At 38.7% G+C, this 19,899-nt stretch overlaps 1 protein-coding gene across 2 annotated transcripts in view; it reads right to left on the reverse strand.

The window, feature by feature from the left end:
- HS2ST1 (heparan sulfate 2-O-sulfotransferase 1) overlaps positions 1-19,899 on the reverse strand; it is a 210,310-nt gene that overhangs the window by 185,416 nt on the left and 4,995 nt on the right. The gene's annotated exons all lie outside the window — the stretch shown is intronic.

A 19,899-nucleotide genomic window follows, 5' to 3' on the forward strand; every position in this document is an offset into this window, starting at 1 on the left:
ACACATGTTGTTCTCATCTGAAGATGATCAGGAGGGGCCAATTGATAGAACATCCTTTTAAAAAAAACAACCACTTTCATATAAACACTATCTTAGTCTTCCCTATCTCCCTAGTGCCAGAACCGCTCTCTATCAATGTATATTACAGGATAATCCCACTCCCTAAATGTTATCTCCTATTTTTCCATCATCTTCACTTTCTGATCACTTTATATATTTTTTCCAGCTATATTCAAAAGAAAGGATTTGTATTTCTAAAATTATCTCCCAAATAACAGCATACACTTCAGACAACCCCTGAGAAACTAATGATAAGATCTTTGACATCTAGTCCCTTTGGTCTCTACTCACTCCAGACTCCTACTGATCAAATACTGACCACCTCTCAATCTAGACTGCTGCAATACTCTTCTAAATTGGTCTCCTTGTTTTCTCTCCACTTCTTCTGCCACACAGCTCCCAATTAACATTCCTGACACAAAGACAGGACTCCGTTCCTCCCCCACCTGTAACTCTTCAGTGGCTCTTTCCACAAGATGTTAACTTCTCAGTCTAATCATATAAATCCCTCCAAATCATATTATTCACATTTCTAAACTTTATGGCAGTCCAGCCAGTCCACACCCTGTCTTCAATATGCCTTTCTTGATGCCTTTCACACATGCCATTTGTTCTCCTTCTTACTTCATGGTCTGTCAGGATCCCTAAAGTTCCCAGAAGACTTTGTTGAGGTACCAGGTCCTCTGAAACTCTCACTTCCTTGAGAGTAAAAATTGTTTATTATTCAAGATGGATTTTAAGGACATGTTTGTTGAATTGAAATAACCAATGAATGGGGGGGAGGGGGGGGAAGGTATCTGATATTCATTCGCTTTTATATCAGTGGAAAGGAGCTTTCTCAAAGGGCCAACAGTTCCATAGGAAGTTCTACTTCCGATTTCAAAAACAGTTACAAAAACCAAGGTCAAAAGGCAGAAAACCTTAATGATCCTGCCCAGAGAAACTGACTACTTGGCTCTACCCTTTAGCATCCTGCAAGGACCAAAAAAGTGTCTGGACAGAGGAAGAGCATCCCACCATACACTAGAGGATTTAGGGATAGAAGGAACCTCAGTCATCATCTACCTGAAGCCCCTTTACAGCTGAACAGAGTTGATCCCAGAGGGAGAAGAACTGTAAAGAAATCATTCTGTAAATTAGAAAGTTCAAAAGAAGAATGAGTTATATGAATGAATATTCAAAGCTGCTCCACCCTAGCCCACCACCACTTACTTGTCAGAGTTTCAGAATTGGAAGGGACTTCAGCAACATGAAGTAGGGGGATCCAAATATTGGATTGGGAGTCAGGCTTCAGTTTAAATCCCACCATAAGACACTCAGTGGTTGAATGACACTGGACAAGTCACTTTTCAAAATCTCAAGTTTTCCCCATCTCTAAAACAGGGATTATAGCAACCATCTCACAGAGCTGTATGGCTCATATCAGATCCGCAATAAGCTTTGCAAACTTAAAGTGCTATATAAATGTCAGCTATTTTTATCCATTTCAAGCCATACTCAAAAAAGAATTTCTACTATAGCACACCAGGGAATCAGTAAGATTGAAGGCCTTTAATTAAAAAACCTTCAACGAATGGGAACTTATATGTCCCAAAGAAACTCATTCTACTTTTTTGTTTTTTTTTTAAAGGGTGGAGAATGATGGGAGGGACGTTCAGCCCTCTGATTTCATCTGTGCAGGGAATAAACTTTCTTTCCCAATGTTGTCCAGGGTCATTTCAAGGACAAGATGGCAGTTCATCCATTGACAGCCAGACTCTCTAATTATTAGAAAGTGTTTCCTGAAGGTAAGCCTTCTCTGCCCACCTCAGTTCAACCCAATCTCTCATCCAAAAAGCAGTTCTCAAAACATGCAGACATGAGCATCCTCCCGGCCCCTCCCCATCTTTTCTTTTCCAAACTAAACATTCCTGTCCCTCCCCCGCCCCCACCCTTCAAACAAGGCTGAACAGCATGAACTCAAGCCTCTTCCACAATCTTCATGCCTCTGGACATTATCCATTTAATCAATGTCCTTCCTAAGATATGATACCTAGAATTAAATACAAAATTTCTGATGTGTTCACATCAGGCAAGAACAATAACAAACAAGAGTAAAGATAATAATAAAATCAGTAATTATAACTAGCATTTACATAGCATTTTAAAGACTGGACAGCTCTTTTCACATGACTTCCTGCAAAGTAGGGGCTATTATTATCCCTATTTTACAAATGACAAAACTTGAGGTAGAGATATTAAGTGATTTACTTGCCCGTGGTCACACAGTCTGGCAGGAATTAAGCTCCAAGCCCAACATTCTTTATAGCTGTGCCAGTCATCACAACTTTCTTATTCCTGGAAGCTGCACCTTTCTTTATACAACCCAAGATCACAAATGGACTTTCTGCCACTTTATCAAACTTCTGTCTTTTATCAAGCTAGGAGTCCACTAAAAGTCTGAGCCCCTCTTAAGAAAAACTTACGTAACCAGGCTTCCTCTCTTTAGTACTTGTGCAGTTGATTTCTTTTAAATTTTATTTTTTATTATAACTTTTTATTTACAAAACATGTGCATGGGTAATTTTTCAACATTGACCCTTGCAAAACCTTCTGTTCCAACTATTCCCCTCCTTCCCCATACCCTCTCCCCTAGATGGCAGGTAATCCCATACATGTTAAATATAATATATGTATACATATTTATACAGTTATCTTGCTGCACAAGAAAAATCAGATTTAGAAAGAAGGTAAAAATAACCTGAGAAGAAAAAAAAAAACAAAAATGCAAGCAAACAGTAACAGAAAGAGTAGAAATGTTATGTTGTGGTCCATTCTTATTTCCCAGTGTTCATTCTCTGGGTGTAGTTGGTTCTGTTAATAACAGATCAATTGGAACTGACTTGGTTCACTTCATTGTGGAAGAGAGCCATGTCCATCAGAATTGATCATCATATAGTATTGTTGTTGAAGTGTATAGTGATCTTCTGGTTCTGCTCATTTCACTCAGCAACAGTTCCTGTCAGTCTCTCCAAGCCTCTCTGTATTCATCCTGCTGGTCATTTCTTACAGAACAGTAATATTCTATAATATTCATATACCACAATTTATTCACCCACTCTCCAACTGATGGGCATCCACTCAGTTTCCAGTTTCTGGCCACTACAAAGAGAGAGGGCTGCCACAAACATTCTTGCACATACAGGTCCCTTTTCCTTTTTTAAAATCTCTTTGGGATATAAGCCCAGTAGTAACATTGCTGGATCAAAGAGGATGCACAGTTTGATGACTTTTTGAGTATAGTTCCAAATTGCTCTCCAGAATGGTTGGAGCCATTCACAAGTCCACCAGTGCAATTGATTTCTTTAACGCCAATGTAAGGCTTTACTTTTTCCACTATTAAACTTTATCAGTTTAAGTTTAATCTTCTAGCCTGTTCATCTTTCTTGGATCCTATCATCCAGTGTGTTAGCTATCCTTCCTATTTTAGGTTCATCTAAAAAGATTTGAGAAGCATCCCATTGGCCTTTTTCTCCAAGACCCTTAAATACATTCAAATTCTGAGAGTCAAGCAGAGATGCCTGTGGTACTCCAGAGGAGTGCTTTTAAACTGCCATGGAAATATTCATGTCTCCTTCCAGTGCAACTACTCAACCAGTTGAAAAGCAACCAAATTGTACAATTTGTACGTTCTATCTCTCCATCTTTACCACAAGAAGAGCCTAAGGCATGGCTAAAATCCACGCAAACTCTAGCCATGGGATTCTCTCAATCTCCCAGCTCAGTAATTCCATCAAAACAGGAAAATGATTTATAATTAGTTAATGTTTACCACAATCTGTTCTCTAAGAAGCCATGCTTAGCTCTCTGTAACCACTTCTTGATTTTTGAGATGTTCACAAATCATCTCTTTGATAATACAATCTGGAACTGTATCAGAAATCAAATTCAAACTCACTGATTTATAGTTATTCTGTTCCCATTTTTAAAAATCAAGACATTTGTCCTTTTCCATGAGATCTGAAATATTAAATGTTGTTTTCAAGCATGGAGACTTCACTTTTGTCTTAGTCCTTGCCTTTGCACACCCACAATGCTTGAAACATAGTAGGCCCATAATGCTTACTATCTGATTGATCACTACCAAGGCTCAGTAATCAACTGGCAAATTTTTCATTCCCTCCCCAAGAAAGGTCTATGTGGGCCAGATTACCTAGATTCTCTAAGTGCTAGATGCTCTCTGGTAGTCTTAATTCTATGGAATATCAAGTCCCTATTAGACAGTAGGTGAATCCTTTCCAATTCAGATCTGAGAAAAAAAGCGACAAACTGTGAGATGAGCCAGCCCTGTCCTCTGTTACAGACTACTAACCTTTTGGGCCCTTCTCCAATACTCATTTGTACCCAACATAACTAAAGACCAACCCATTTTAGTTCTCCTGGCCAGCCTCTGCTCATTCCAAGCTTTACCACTCCTTCCACAATCTTAAACTGCCTTCTCACTCTTACATATTCATTTGTCCACCTTTCATCTTCTAAACAAACCTTTATAAAGTCTCAGCTAATTACTGAGTTCTCTGTGCATCCACACCAATCTTTTCAGATGATTCCTTTTTTTCTCTTCCTCAGAATTATTTCCATTAAAGAATTGTTTTCAGAATTTCATTTTAGAGTTTCCTATCCCTTCTGGGCCTTCCCTGTAGAATTTTAGTCTACAGGATCCTATGTAGCACCCCTAGAAATCTGTTCTCCCAAAAGTAAGGTGCATGTCAGACTGTGCCTGGATTATCTCCCTTCCACTATAAATTCTAAAACAGTAATTTCCTCTAAGGTTCCATCATTTCCACTCCCAGAAAAGTTCCTCTTGTTGGATCCAAGAAATGGATCTCAAAAGAGTTGCAAATTATTAGCCACTATATAAAGTAATATCCGAGTCACTGATAACAGACAAGTATATCAAAAACTATTCTGAGTTTTAATCTCAGAATTAGCAAAAGAATTAACAAAGTTGACAAAATATGGGCATTGGAAGAGGCTGCAGAGAATTCAACACACTAAAGCACTACTAATGGAATGTAGAACTGTTCCAAGCACTCTGGAAAGTAAAGTGGAATATGCCAAGAAAAGTGATCAGAAAGTCCAAAAACCTTACACCCAGAAACCCCACAATGGAAGTACATCCTGTAGTGAGAGAAAGATGCCATCTATGCCAGAACAATGATAACCACATTTTTTTTGGTGGTGGAAAGGAACTAGGAAAAAAAAGTAGAGAGAGATTAACCTGTAAGGGGCTGAATAAATTGTGATCTATGAATGTAATGTATACTACTCTAAGAAATGATGAATAATAGGAAAAAGACAGAGAAGTATGAGAAAGTTTGTATAAACTGACAAAGTGAAACAACCATAAAAATAATATCCACGTTAGCCATCACAATGGAAAGGAAACAACAAAAATAATATCCATGATAGCCACTACAACGGGAAAAGAAAAAATAAAATGATTGGACGCTCTGAAATGAGAACCACACTAGGTCACAAAAAACTTACTAGCCCTGACCTCTGCTGACTTCCAAATTCCCATCTCCACCTGCTTTTCAGGCATCTCAAATATCCCTGGGGTTCAAACCAAACTCATTCTCTTTCCTCCCACAAATCCTTCCCCCTTCCAACTTTTCTAGTCTTGCTGCTAAAGGCACCACTCTCTTGAACTGACTCCTCATTCTGTCCGACCCTTTCACATCCAATCTAATACCAAGGCCTAGCACTTTCACCTCTGCAGCATCTCTGATAGCCCCCTTCTCCCTTCTGACACCCCATACAGGCCCTTATCTCCTCACACTTAGATTAAGGGAACAACCTCCCAGGTGGTCTCTCTGCCAAGATTCTCCCCATTCTAGTCCATCCTCCACTAAAGCAGGTATGACCACATCACACACGCCCCAAGCCAATAAAGTCCCGTGGCTCCCCTACACCACTAGAATCAAATATAATATCCTACATTTGGTATTCAAAGGCTATATAACCCAGCTCCAACACACACACACACACACACACACACACACACACACTCCCTTTCCAGTGTTCTGAAGTCGGACTCCCAACAAGTTCTCTAAATCCAAAGTCTCCTCGCTGTTCCTCAAACAAAACTCCCCATCTCCTGGCTCTGGCCATGCTTAGTGGCTATCCCCCATGCCTGGAATGCTCTCTCACTTCATAAACTTCACCTTCCAGCTTCTGTGGTTGGCTTCCTTCAAGTCCCAACTAAGATACGTCCCTACTGAAATTCCACTGCCTCGCCTCTGTCAATAGTTACCTATTCATCCTTTTTGTGTGTAGTAGTTTACATGCCATCTTTTCCATAAGATGTAACCTTCTCCAGGACAGGGCCTGTCTTTTACCTTTCTTTATATCCCCCAAAGCTTAGCACCATGCCTAGTGCATAGTAGGCTCTTAAATGTTTGCTGACTGACTGATATTATTAGTATGTATATCCTTCTCTTCCTCAGAAGTAGAGAGTATATTATATATAATGTTGGACATGACTGATGTGCTAACTGGTTTTGCTGAACAATGTTTTCCTTTTCTGTTTTATTATCTGTTAAAAGAGACGATCTCTGAGTGAAGAAAGAAGGTTCGGGGGGGGGGGGGTGTAGGGAGAGGAGGTTCAAAAAGCAAGTCAAGAAGTTATTAGAGGCTCTATTTGAGAGAAAGAGACACAAGAGTGTTATAGCAAATATCTGGATAACTGAAGTTTCCAGTCACTGCTATGCTATATCTCTATTTCCTCTGCCTGAAGGATTTGTAGTATATTCCAGTGGGGGGGGGGGGGGGGGAGAATCACTTTTGTTTCTCCCTCCTTAGATCTTAAGCCAAATACTCCCTACCATGCTTGCTCCGCCCCCTCCCATCTCTGTGTCTCAGCCCTACTACAATCCAACCTTCTCACATAGCTCAGGACTTCCCTCAGCTTTTCTCAATCCTTTTTCTTTTCTTCCCTCTCCTTTGTAGCCCAAATCTCAGTATTTTTAGGAATGTTTCATTATCTGTGACATTGTGAAAAGGCCTTCCTAAAATCCCTTTACTTTCTCTTCTGGGAAAGAGACTAGTGGGCTTTTAGGGCTTAAGTATCAGTCACCCGCCTGATTCAGAAATATAAAACACCATCACTCAATGCAAAGACAGTGTTAAGGGCATTAAAGAGTTCCCTGAACTTGTCTTTTTGGAGTTGCTGTATTTTCCAGAAACACTGGACCCAGAATATGCAGGAGGCCCAGAATGTATCAAGAACAAAGGTCCCCACTGAGCTGACGTAATTTGTTGCTCCATTCCAAGCTGGATACCCCATGTGTCCTTGGAAGACAAGTTAGGCACCAGCCAGTCTGTGCCAGGCTGGGATAATGCTTTTGCATCTGGGGTCTTTTGCAGATAAGCAGACCCTCCTATCTTCATAGTCTAGCTGTTCCCAAGGGAAAAGAATGAGGGCTTTTAACCTATTATCTTATTCTTCCTTGGTCTCATCTTTTTGCCCAAATTTGCCACACCATTCTCTCTCTCACAAAATGCTCCTTTCAGGTATGCTGTCTTCCCTCTGTCCTATTATAAATACATAAGCTTCTGTAAAGTCTGGGAACCCTCTTGGTTTCTACATACATGTTCATTTCTCTCAGACTTTTTGTTTTTTTTTTTTTTTTTTGCTAAGGCAATTGGGGTTAAGCGACTTGCCCAGGGTCACACAGCTAGGCCATGTTAAGTGTCTGAGACCAGATTTGAGCTCAGCTCCTCCTGACTTCAGGGCTAGTGCTCTATCCACTGCACCACCTAGTTGCCCCCATTTCTCTTTTAATAAACTTGATTTTCACTTAAGTCAGTCAATCTTCAATATATACAAGCTTTTTGAGACTTCAAGCATTTGAGTCATTCACAACGTCATTTCCACTTCTCAATTAGCAATCACGTACATTGGAACAATACATAGTAGAGGAAAAAGTGAGGGGCTCTGATGGGCATAAGTTTCTATCTGCGAAAAGGAGGAAAATGCTAAAATCTCTTCTCAAGGGCAAAATGAATTGGAAAATTAGCAAAGTCATTAAGTTTGTGGGTAAATGAGATGGTGGTCGGCCTTGCCTCCTCCAGACCCTCCAATTGCCAAGCAGAGTCCTGCCTACACTGCTGCCCATGCCCACTGGGCACCCAAGCATCCATGCTGCTGCCACTCCAGAGCAGCATGAAGAATAATGCCCCAGGCAAGAATGGTGAGCTCAGTTCAACACCAAGAACTCCCCCTAGGCATCTGGTGCTTCCCAGAAAGAACAGTCCAAAAGATTAGGGATGGCTCTTTCCCCCTTTTCACCTAGGGGTAGGTACCTTCCCTTTCCCTACCCCTTCCTGCCATGACTCTCCTCTCCCCTGAATCTTGTGGATTATTTCATAGTTACTCTGCTGGGAAAAATGCATCTTATCAGAATTAATTATAACTATATTTATATTTAAATATAAAAATGTTTATATATAAATAATAAAAATAATATTAAAATAATTAAATATAATTATATTTATAATTAATTATAAAGAACTGGATACAGAAAAATGCATTTTCCGCAAATGCAATTCAGCAATCAGAAAAAGATTAGTTTTTGGTGGTCATGGGGCATAAGCCCCTATTTCCCACAGTTTGCTGTATCAATATTCGCATTTTTTACTTTCCCCACTAGTTTTAGGAACATTATCTCCACAAAAGCTGAAGATTTACTGTAATTATACAGTGTTCTTCTTCTATATATAGTTGAGATTCTCAGCCTAGAATTTCATATTGCTTATGGGTATTTACTAGCAGTCATCCTCTAAGTACCTAAACACTTTTATTCACTTTTAATACCTCTTAATTAGGGACACCTAACTTCTTTTCCCTTTTTATACTGGTTTTTAATTTTGCTTTACCAATTTACTTTCCCCACCCATACACACTAGTCAGTAGCAATCAAATCTTCATCAGAATCTTTTCCTCATTTCCTTTTTTACTTTGGATTGAACCTTTGCCCGACTTCAACTACCGTTGTTTCTCCCTCAATTTCAATTTCTAAAGTTCTCTCCAATTTCTCCTCCCTAAATGCAAGCTCTGTCCTTCAACAGAAGTTCAAAGCCCTCCAAATCACTTCCACAATTTCCTTCAGCTCCTTATTCAACTCAAGTCCTTCTCCAAGCCTTTTTGCCATACAACTTTCCCCTTAAGAAGACTGAAAAGTCTCTGGACGTTCTTAGTTATTAGTTGGATGAATCAATCAATCATGTGGAGAAGATAGGGATAACATGGGCTTCAGGTACTTACTACTTTTACTCTGAACATCAGCACTATTGTTACTGCTGGCTCTCCCAGAACAAATACACACATGCAGGAATCCATTGAGAATGGCTTAAGTTATCACCTTTGCAGAAAAGTTCATGATCCAAATCATTACATCAGAGGCTCCTTCTCATCTCTTCCGGTGCCAAATCTGCACTAAGATCTCATTTTCTGAGTACATTTTGTTGGGAACCTACTTGTTAATATGCTATTGGAAGTATCTTCTTAAGCTACTAAATTATTAACAGGAACCAGATAAAATACCCAAGCAGTATTAGACATATTAATATAGAAAGTGAAATAGATTACATAATAAATGTATAGACAAAATAGAGAATAATCATTGAGATTACTTTAATATAAATGCAAACATTCATTAAGTGCATACTATGTGCATGTGCAGTATGAGTCCTTGGTATACAAAAATGAAAAAACAACACATTTTTTGCCTTCAAGAAGGGAATGATTCAGGCTTGTAGGTAAAGGGAAATTGGAATGAGGCATGTGCATACATAGCTACTCTGCCCACATTAAAATACAAATAAGCACCTAGTAGAGGTGAAACAGATCTTCATCAGAAATTTGAGAAGTGGGGTAGATTTTTTCCAGCAGGGAAAGGCAGCTGAAGCAATAAAGGAAGGCTTTAAAGAAGAAAAGGCACCTGAGCAAGGCCATCAAGGAAGGGCAGAAAGAAGACAAGAGGCAATGTGTTTTAGGAATGGATGAGAGCATACAAATCCACAGGACTTAGCAAATCATGAGATATGGGCCCAAAAGAAGAATGAAAGATGACTATCAGGTTTCAAGATGTCAGCGTCAGTGAGTTAATGGTGGTACCGCCCAATGAAAGAAGAAAACCAGATGGGAAAGATTTTATTAAATTATAGATTCAGGTTGGGTATGTGGAGTTTAAGGTATCAATGCCATCCCAATAGATAGAACAGAAACACAGAGCAGAGAACATTTTAAAGCTAGATTTAAAGCTAGAAGGAACCATTGAGATCATCTAATCAAGCCCCCTCATTTTACAAGTGTGGAAGCTGAGGCAGAGAGGCAAAATTGCTTGCCTCAAATCACACAGAGGTAACAAAACTGGGACTCAATTCAGTCTTCCTCTAATTCTTTTTTTTTTTTTTTTTTCACTGAGCCACTCCAACTTGGGAGTCTTTTTTAAATAGGTAACAATGAAATAACATATTCATGCTACAGGAGCCTAGGAGCATAACTGGTGAATCAGCCCATCAACAAGCTTTTACTAAAAATGCTTATGTGCCAGGCACCTTGCAGACAAAAACAGACATGAAATTGTCTCTGACCTAAAGATGTTTACATTCCATCAGGGAAGACATGTGTCTGTAATAATATCTACAGAATAAATACAAGGTAATTTGGGGAGAAAGATACTATTACTCAGAAGAATCAAGAAATGTTTGATTCATGAGGGAGGGACAAGAACCAGCTAAGTCTCAAGAATGCAAAGTCTGAAAATTTATTTGATGGTATGAAAAAGATGTATACTGTATGTTTTTATTTCTTTCCAAACTCTTGCTACCTTGCTGGGTTGCAACATCCTAAAAACTAAATATTTTCCAGGCTAAATGCACCTTATTCCTCTTCATGCAGACAAAATGGCCCACACTTGACATTCCTGCCACCACTGAACAAGGTGTATGTACACAGCATTCCTTCCTTCCCACCACCTCTTGAAGGCTCAGCCTCATGTGCCATATCTTCCCAGAAGCTTAGTTGCTAACACCTCGTGACTTTAACTCCCTCTTCACACACAAATTTTCCCAAATAAGCTCATTTTTTTGTAATCTCTAGCCCCCAAGAAAATGTCATTTCCTTGAGGGCAAGACTTATGTTTTTCTTTTGTTCTTGTACCCTCAGCACCTAACAATGATGAAGGATTGGATTAATTGAATTAAACTAAAAGTCTTTAATCTTTGTGTGACCCCTGAGAAATGGTCTTTCTTCTAGGACTGTAATATCAGGTGAGTAGACATTAAAGTTTTTCAGATTCATTATTTTAAAATATAAGTTTGGGGGCAGCTAGGTGGCACAGTGGATAGAGCACCAACCCCCTGGCTGTGTGATGCTGGGCAAGTCACTTAACCCCAAATGCCTCGGCAAAAATAAAAATAAATAAATAAAGTATAAGTTTGTGTTTATATCTGTCTTTACATCATCACAGTCTTCAGCAGTATCTATTCTCTTCCTTTCCCTCCCTTCCACGGAAGTCATACCATATGACAAATTAAAAAAAAAAAAAAAAAGAAAAAGAAATAGAAAAAGAGGGGGGAGGGGAATCAACCTAACTGATCAATACATTAAAAAAGTCTAAAACCAAGTACAATGTGCTTATGGACTTTCCATCTCAGCAGAGAGTTGGGATGGGAAACGTCTTTTCATCTCTTCCTTCTAGGCAGGATTGTTCTTTCACTTTTGATTTGGGGAGGACAAAGTGCTTTCCTTTTACACAGCTTTGGTCAATGGGTATACTGTTTTCGTAGTTCTACTTACTTTGGCCTTCATCAGTTCATAGAGCTCTTCCTAAGTTTCTCTGTATTCATTAACATCATCATGAACATCATAATATTCTTTTACATTAATGGATTACAATGTATTTAGCCATTCTCCAATTCGATGGGCAGCTACTTTGTTTCCAGATCATTGCTATGTCAAAGAACTCTGCAACCCCCAGAGAGAGAACTGTGGAAACTGAATGTGGATCACAACATAGCATTTTCACTTCTTTTGCTGTTGTTTGCTTGCATTTTATTTTCTTTCTCATTTCTTTTTCCTTTTTGATTTGATTTTTCTTGTGCAGCAAGATAATTCTATAAATATGTATGCCTATATTGGATTTATATATATAGATATAGATATAGATATATAGATATATATATATTTTAACCATGTTTAACATACATTGTATTACTTGCCATCTAGGAGAAGAGGTGGGGGAAAAAATTGGAACATAAGGTTTTGCAAGAGTCAATGTTGAAAAATTATTCCTGTGTATGTTTTGAAAATAAAAAGCTTCACTTAAAAAGAAAAAAAAAAAAAATGCTCTGCAACCAGTATTTATGTTTGGAAAGACTTTGTTCTTATTAGATGCACTTCAGCTATCTCTTTTTTTCTGTGACCCCCAATTTCTATGACAGATGCTACTGACAAATCACAGCTGAAGGCTCAAAGACTAATACTTGAGATTCTTAGAAGAGAGGATATAAAGACAGAAGAGAATGTGGCCCAAGACAGAGCCCTGGGAAGTAGTCATCCATAGCAAGAGGTCAAAGAGGAGCCACAAAGAAGGAATAGCCAGCCAGACAGCAGAAGAGCCAGGAATGTCACAGAAATTCAGGAAGGAAATACTATCAAGAGCGAGCCAACAGCATCAAATGTTGCAGCAATGTCAAGGCAAACGACCACTGAGAAGACTACAGTTTAGAAATGAGAAAATCAATGACCATGGAGAGGTCAGTACCACCATAGGGATGGAAGCCAAATTACAGAATGAGGATATGAATGTAAGAAGTATAAAACACAGTTTCTAGAAATTTGGCAATATGAGGGAAGAAAGAACAGAGAAGATGAGATCATAGAAGGACCATGAGAAGGTTTGTTTTTGTTTATTTGTTTTAGGATAGGGAAAAATTGAACATAGCTGTAGACAGAGAGAAGGAGGCAATAAAGAAAGAAACTGATGAGATATTGGGAGGAGGGGGAGGAAAAGAGGATGATTGTGGCTAGAGAAAAGTCTTGTTGTTGCTGTTGTTTTGGTGGAAGAGGGAGAAGAAGAGGATGGAACAGAAGATAAGAAATGACTCCTACCTTAGATGGGGAGGATGTTGAGAATTCCAAATGATTAGAAAGAAAAAAGGAATTAATTCACATAAATAATCTCAATTTTCTCAGAGGCAAAATCATCTAGTGTGAGATAAGGGTGAGGTTAAAATTAGAGGTTTTAGGACACAATGGAAAATTTGGAAGAACTCCCACGGGGAATGTCATAAGAAGTCAATAGGTCAGTTCTTATCAACAAAATGAAAAGATCAAGCTTGAAAGTCCAGAGGCTAAAATCACCTACTGTGCTGATATCAAGTAGAAAATGAGATGGAAATCCTAATCTAGAAACAGATAATATCCCCAAATCAATGGGGAACTATGTGAAAAAATTCCACATTCAAATCATATTTTTTACTTGTAGACCAAAAACCATCCAGTCCATTCTTTTAACTGAATAGGACACTCTAGCAAGGCATTTTCCTAACCAAAAAAAAAAGGGACTTTTTTATTACTATTCAAACAAAACAAAAGCAAAAAATTCTAGCTACAATTGTCTCTAAATATATACTTTTAATGTACAAGATAAACATAATACATTTTGTCCAACATAAAAACTCATTTCTATATTACTTCTATTTTTAAAAAGCCAACCATGGAAACTAAAGCTTCCTAATATTCTCAGAGTAACATTAAATATATTTTAGAGCTGGCAACAGATTTCCCACAGTAACAAGGTAAAGAGAGCACAGTAAATCTTTTCATGTTTTCCAATGGAAGAGATTTAAATCACACTCCCTACTTACAAATATACACTATTTAGTGGTGTGTTTTCATATGTATCTGTAAAATTTAAGGATAATCCTGGGATTAGATTGTAGTGTTTACATAAATTGAATTACCAAAAACTTGGAACCTCCATTAAAGCAGGGTAAACAAGTAAAGCTAATGTTTCACTCTTAGAAACTGAATCTTTTAAATATGTCTGAATAAACAAATCTAGTTTCAAAGCTCTACTTTACTGCCAGAAATAAATAGTAACAGAAAACTAGCCATATTTGAAAAGCAGTCTTTTTTAAAGGTGGAAAAGATTAGAAGTGAACAAAAACAGTGAGTCAAGAATAGTTCCTAAAATCAAAATAAAGATCCTATTCTCAACAATATCCTCAAAGACATTTTCAATCATCTCTCTTGAGTCCTTCATATTAATCTCACATATTCATGAAATGCTAGCTCCCTCCAGTATGGATCGCTACTGCACTGCCACTGGCAAAGAACAAGAACACATTGAAGCATCATTTTAAAAAAGCTACCTTTGGGCCTACTAGGAAAGTGGTCTTTCTGGCAGGGAATGTTAAAAAGAGATGCATTATGCTATCATGGGGTCCAAGATAGCCACTCTGAAGACATCCTGGGAGGGAGGATCAATTAACCCAAAGCTGATTGTTCCTGGAGGTTTTTTATATAGTGGTACTACAAACAAGGACTAATTCACTCAGGGCCTCCCCACCAGCAATTCCAGAATACCTGCAATGCTGCCATCATCCATTTCACCAGATGGCTCTTCCAAAAAAAAAAAAAAAAAAAAAAAAAATTCTTGTGATGTAATATATGATACAAACTGTCAGTTGTCAAGTTGAAGTCACCAAATAAAGGTCTAAATGTATACAGTTTCCTTAGGAATTAAAATTGTTGCCGAGAAAATTCAGGCAGGTAGGTGGTCTAAACAGATTTCACTGTATTTTTCCAGCAGTGTACAACAGTAGGTTTGCTTATGTGTTTTAGGGGGAGATGAGGGAGAATGCAACTTTTTTTTTTTTTTTTTTTTTTTTTTTTTTATGAACAGCAAATTTTGAGTTGATCTATTATGAGTCAGAGTTCAATTTAAATGGTTATTCACTTTGACTTCCTGCCAAGACATCCCATTTCTCATTAGATAAACTAACTATATATTCCAACAAAATAAGAAAAAGTCTTTGCAATTTTAACTGCACAAAAAGCTCTCCAACAATTCTGATTTGTAAAGAATTACAAGGGATGAAAGTATATAATTAAGGAAAAAAATACAAAAAAGTCTGTCAGTCAAGAAGCATTTATTAAATGCCTACTCTGTGCCGGGCATTGTGCTAAGCACTGGGGGTACAAATAAGGGCGGACATTCAATGAGTTCACAATCTAATGGAGGAGACAACATGCAGGCACCTTTGTAGAAACAAGCTTTAGGAAGATAATCAATAGAGGAAGGCATTAACATGAAGGGGACTGGTAAAGGCTCCCTATAGGGGGGACTTCAGCTAGGATGTGAAAAGAAGTCGGAGACAGAATGAGCGAGAAGATTCTAGGCAGGGATCAGCCAGACAAAACATGCAGAATGTAGAGATGAAATGTCTTCTCTGACACTGCAGTAAGGAAACCAGATGTATTACTGGACCTCAGATCTCAGGGAGAGGCGAGGGGTGAGAGGTGGAGAGGAAGGTATAAGAAAACCAGAAAGGTAGCAGGCTGTGAGGGCTTTGAAGACAAACAGGATTTTTCTATTTGTTCCTGAAGGTGATGAGACATCACTCAATTATGGGATGAGAAGAATGACTTGCTCAGATCTGTACTTCCAGAAAAATTAATTTGACAGCTGAACAGGGAACAAACAGGAGTGGAGAGACTTGAAGCAGACGGAATGACCAGAAGGTTCCTGAAATAGTTTGGGCAGGAGATGAAGGTGATGGAGCAATGGAGAGAAGGGGTATATGAGAAATATATAATAATGGTAAAAAAAAAAAAAAAAAAAAAAATCAAGACTTCCCAAGAGAGTGAGTATAGAGTTGAGGAAGACACTCCTAGGATGCAGCATAAACCTCTAAGGATTATATCAAGAAGGTTAAAGCTTTTAAAAATACTAAGGATGGATTTTTTAAAAGAACTTTTTATGTCTGTTCTGAGAAAAAAAAAAAAAAAGGAAAGGTACATTGATTGAAGCAGATGTTGTAATAGACTACAAGGAAACAAGATCACTGACCTGCTTGCTCCTTACTTATTTTCCATCAAGGCAAATACTCCTCAGAAAGTTATAAACTGACAAAGTTCAGAGGGAAGTGAAGAGGACAGACGAAGAAACAAGATCGTGTATTTGCTCAAAATGAATTCAAGTCTCCAGACCAAACAGGGAAGTGAGTCCAGATGGGATCCTGGAAACAATGTCTTCCCATTCATTTCCCAAACCCACAATCTGCCTTCCTACTCCACCCCTCAAGTGAAAGGACTCTACAAGATTGGCGAAACATAGAATGGCCTTTTGTCAACTGCCACTCTTCCTTGACCTTTCTATACCATTTTGTACAGTTAACCATCTCTTCCTCATAACTTTCCTTCTCAAGTTTTATGACACTGCTTTTGGCTAGTTCTCTTGTCAGTCTACAAGTTTAGTCCTAAGACCTTTTATGTTTTTACTCTCATTTCACCTCATCATTAACTGTGGATTCAACTGCCATCTCTTGGCAGATAACTCACAAATATTCATATTGCTATGGTGGTTTTCAGTTGTGTCCAACTCTTCATGACCCCATTTGGGGTTTTCTTGGCAAAGATATTAGAGTGATTGGCTAATCCTTCTCTAGCTCATTTAGGGGATGAAGAAAATAGGAATAACTGACTTGCCTGGGGTCACATAGCTAGTGTCTGAGGCCAGAGTTGAACTCGGACTTCCTGACAACAATCCACTGCACCATCTAGCAGCCCTTACATATGCATTCCTCATTCTTCCTCTTAAGTTCCAGACCGGCATCACTAAATCGCCTCAATAGACATCCCCATTTCTAAGTCTCTCATGCATTTCAAACTCAACATGCTTCCAACAGAGATCATCTGTCCCTCCCCTCTAAAATACCTGATCCCTCTGCCTAACAGTAGACATTTAACAAATGCTTGACTGTTTCCTTCTTTTTTTCCCACTTCCACTTTACTTCCCCCTCACATAATCTACATTCCAGTCAAACTGACTTACTACCGCCTCTTCCCAATTCACAACATTCTTTCTCTTTAATACCTTAACAAAAGCTATCCCTCCCCTCTTCAATCCACTCCAAACACCACCAACAACAACAACACACAGACACACACACACACACACACACACACACACACACACACACACCTACTCTCCAGCTTAGAATACTTTCCTTCAGATTCTAGGACTCTCAGGCTGTACCCCAAATGAAGTAACATTGGTAAAGCTCTTTGCAAACCCTAAAGAAGAACTATTTTTAAGCTATTATTTTTATTAGTAGTATTCCTATCCCATTTTTTAAAATTTAGTTTGTATACCTTTTTGTCACTCAAGGCACAAAGTAGGTGAATCAGTGATTCTAAGAGTCACTTCTTGCTCTCACCTTTCTTTACTTTTCAGCAACCTCCTTCACATCAGAGCAGCACACTTTCACCCCTCTGGCTCTGCATGACAGCATCCTCTCCTGATCACTTCTTCTTCCCTGTGCAACCACTTCTCTGAAGTCTCCTTTGCTGCATCTCCAACCACGTCAGGCCCACAAACCACAGATGTCTCCAAAGGCTACAACCTCTCTTTCCCGGGAAAGACCCTCTGTATTTTTTATTCATGCACACATTATATTCTTATGTGCTCATCTCATCAGTCCCACTGGTTTATTTGTCATCTCTACACAGATGATTTTCAGGTTTATTTATCCAGCCCAAATTTACACTTTCAGGTTTCACATCACCAACTGCCTCCTAAACATCCTGAAATGGATATTCTCTAGGGCTTTCAAACACATGTCCAAAACAGAACTCATCTTTCTCCCCAAACCCTCCCCTTCCTTGTACAATCCAGGACACATCATAGTCGTCCCACTCACCAAAACGTGAAATCTAGATGTCATCCTCAACTCCCCACTAGCAATCATACACTGTCAAATCTCATTTCTACCTTCACAAAAATCTCCCTTATTCATCCCATTCTCTTGCCTAGACTCTTGAGGTGTACGGGGTATTCAAGGAAGACTTTCCCCTTTGGTGTAAGGACTTGTCAAGCCCTTTTCAGAAGTACTCAGCCACCTTTGGTGTCTACCTGGCACTCAACTCTCACCTGTGGCTTTAAGATGTAGCACTGAAGCAGTTAGAAGGCGAAGTGGATAGAGCACCAGCCCTGAAGCCAGTAGGCCCTGAGTTCAAACGCTTCCTAGCTGTGTGACCCTGGGCAAGTCATTTAAGTCCAATTGCCTCAGCAAAAAAAAAAAAAAAGGAAGAAGGTGATGATGTAGCATTTGGAATAGCCACACCCCAGTAAATTGTCTCAGCTGAAGGGCTAAGCCAGACTGAAGGAATCTGAGGGGTCTTAACATCAGAGGGGTGTCTCCCCCAAGCATGTGAAGATCCCACCAGCAGATGGCCACAAAGGAGAATGAAGCAAACACCAAGAAGAGTCGAGTCAAACATGGAAGACACCAAGATCAGCCTAACTTTTGCCTTGCCACTGGACTCTGATGACTCTGGAGGAGAGAATGAGACTGAGGACTTTGTTCAACTCTACCTTTCTTACATCCAAGTCGAAAAGAAATAACCAGTGATTTTTTTTTTTTTTTTTCCAATCTGGTTCAATGGGAATATGTTTGATACCATTGCTTAGAAACGGGCAAAAGACTCCATTTTGAAGAGCAGAAAGTCAGATTAGGGAAATATAGATTATTGAGCTTAACACTGCTCTCTGGAAAGATTTTGTAATTAATTACAAACAGATGTTTTTAAGCTCTTAGAAAAAGAAGAGGTAATCACAAAAAGGTAATGTGTTCAAAAAAAAAAAAAAAAAAAAAAAAAGGCATGCACACTAACCTTAATTCCCCTTATGATGGAATTAGAGACATTGAACATCAGGTTATTTGAACTTCAGCAAGAATTGTGACCATCTTTCTTACTGTATAGATGTGATCGTGGTGAAACACAAAATAGCTACCAGTTCAATTGAACATAGTGCAAGTTAGATCAAAGCAAAGAAGACAAGAGTAGTGTTCAATGTCTTGCCATTTAGGAGGAGGGACACTAGTCTAAAGTTCTAGCCTTTGCCCTTTATTATTCAACATTTTTATCCATTACTTAGATGAAAACACAGCAGGCATGCTCATCAAATCTTAAAGGAAAATAAAGCTAGCTTAATATTAAGATGGCAAAAAAGGAGGATTCAAAAAGATTTTGATAAAACGGAAAGTCCTAAGTAATAGATACTAGTTAATGGGGCCAAAGGTAAATCCTTGGACTTAGCTTCTTACAAAGTACTTAGGTACCCAGGGAGACTAGGGATACCTGGAATAATCATTTCAGATAAACTCAATGTGAGCCAACAATATACCAATAGCAGGGTTGCTAAAAAAAAAAAAAAAAAAACACTAATGTATTTCTAGGCCCATGAAGAGAGTATTCAGCACTACAGAGCTAAGGCTTCACTCTAACCTTTCCTGGGCAGTTGTAGGACAATGTTCAATGCTGGACACGAAAATCTGAGATATTGACACAAGAGGATCCAAATTAGGAAGAGGGGGAGAGAAAAACTGGTTGGGGGGTAGGGGGAGAAGAGGGAGTAAAATCCATGCCATAGGATGAATGTTTAAAGTACAGGGAGTGTTTATAATGAAAGAACAAAGTTGCAGACCACTTATGACAATGCTTCAAATATTTGAGGGTATATGCTGCGTAAAAGTTAAGTCTTGTGTATATTCTTTCCAAAG

This window comes from Sminthopsis crassicaudata, chromosome 4 (genome assembly GCF_048593235.1).
Source record: "Sminthopsis crassicaudata isolate SCR6 chromosome 4, ASM4859323v1, whole genome shotgun sequence".
Lineage (NCBI taxonomy): Eukaryota > Metazoa > Chordata > Mammalia > Dasyuromorphia > Dasyuridae > Sminthopsis > Sminthopsis crassicaudata.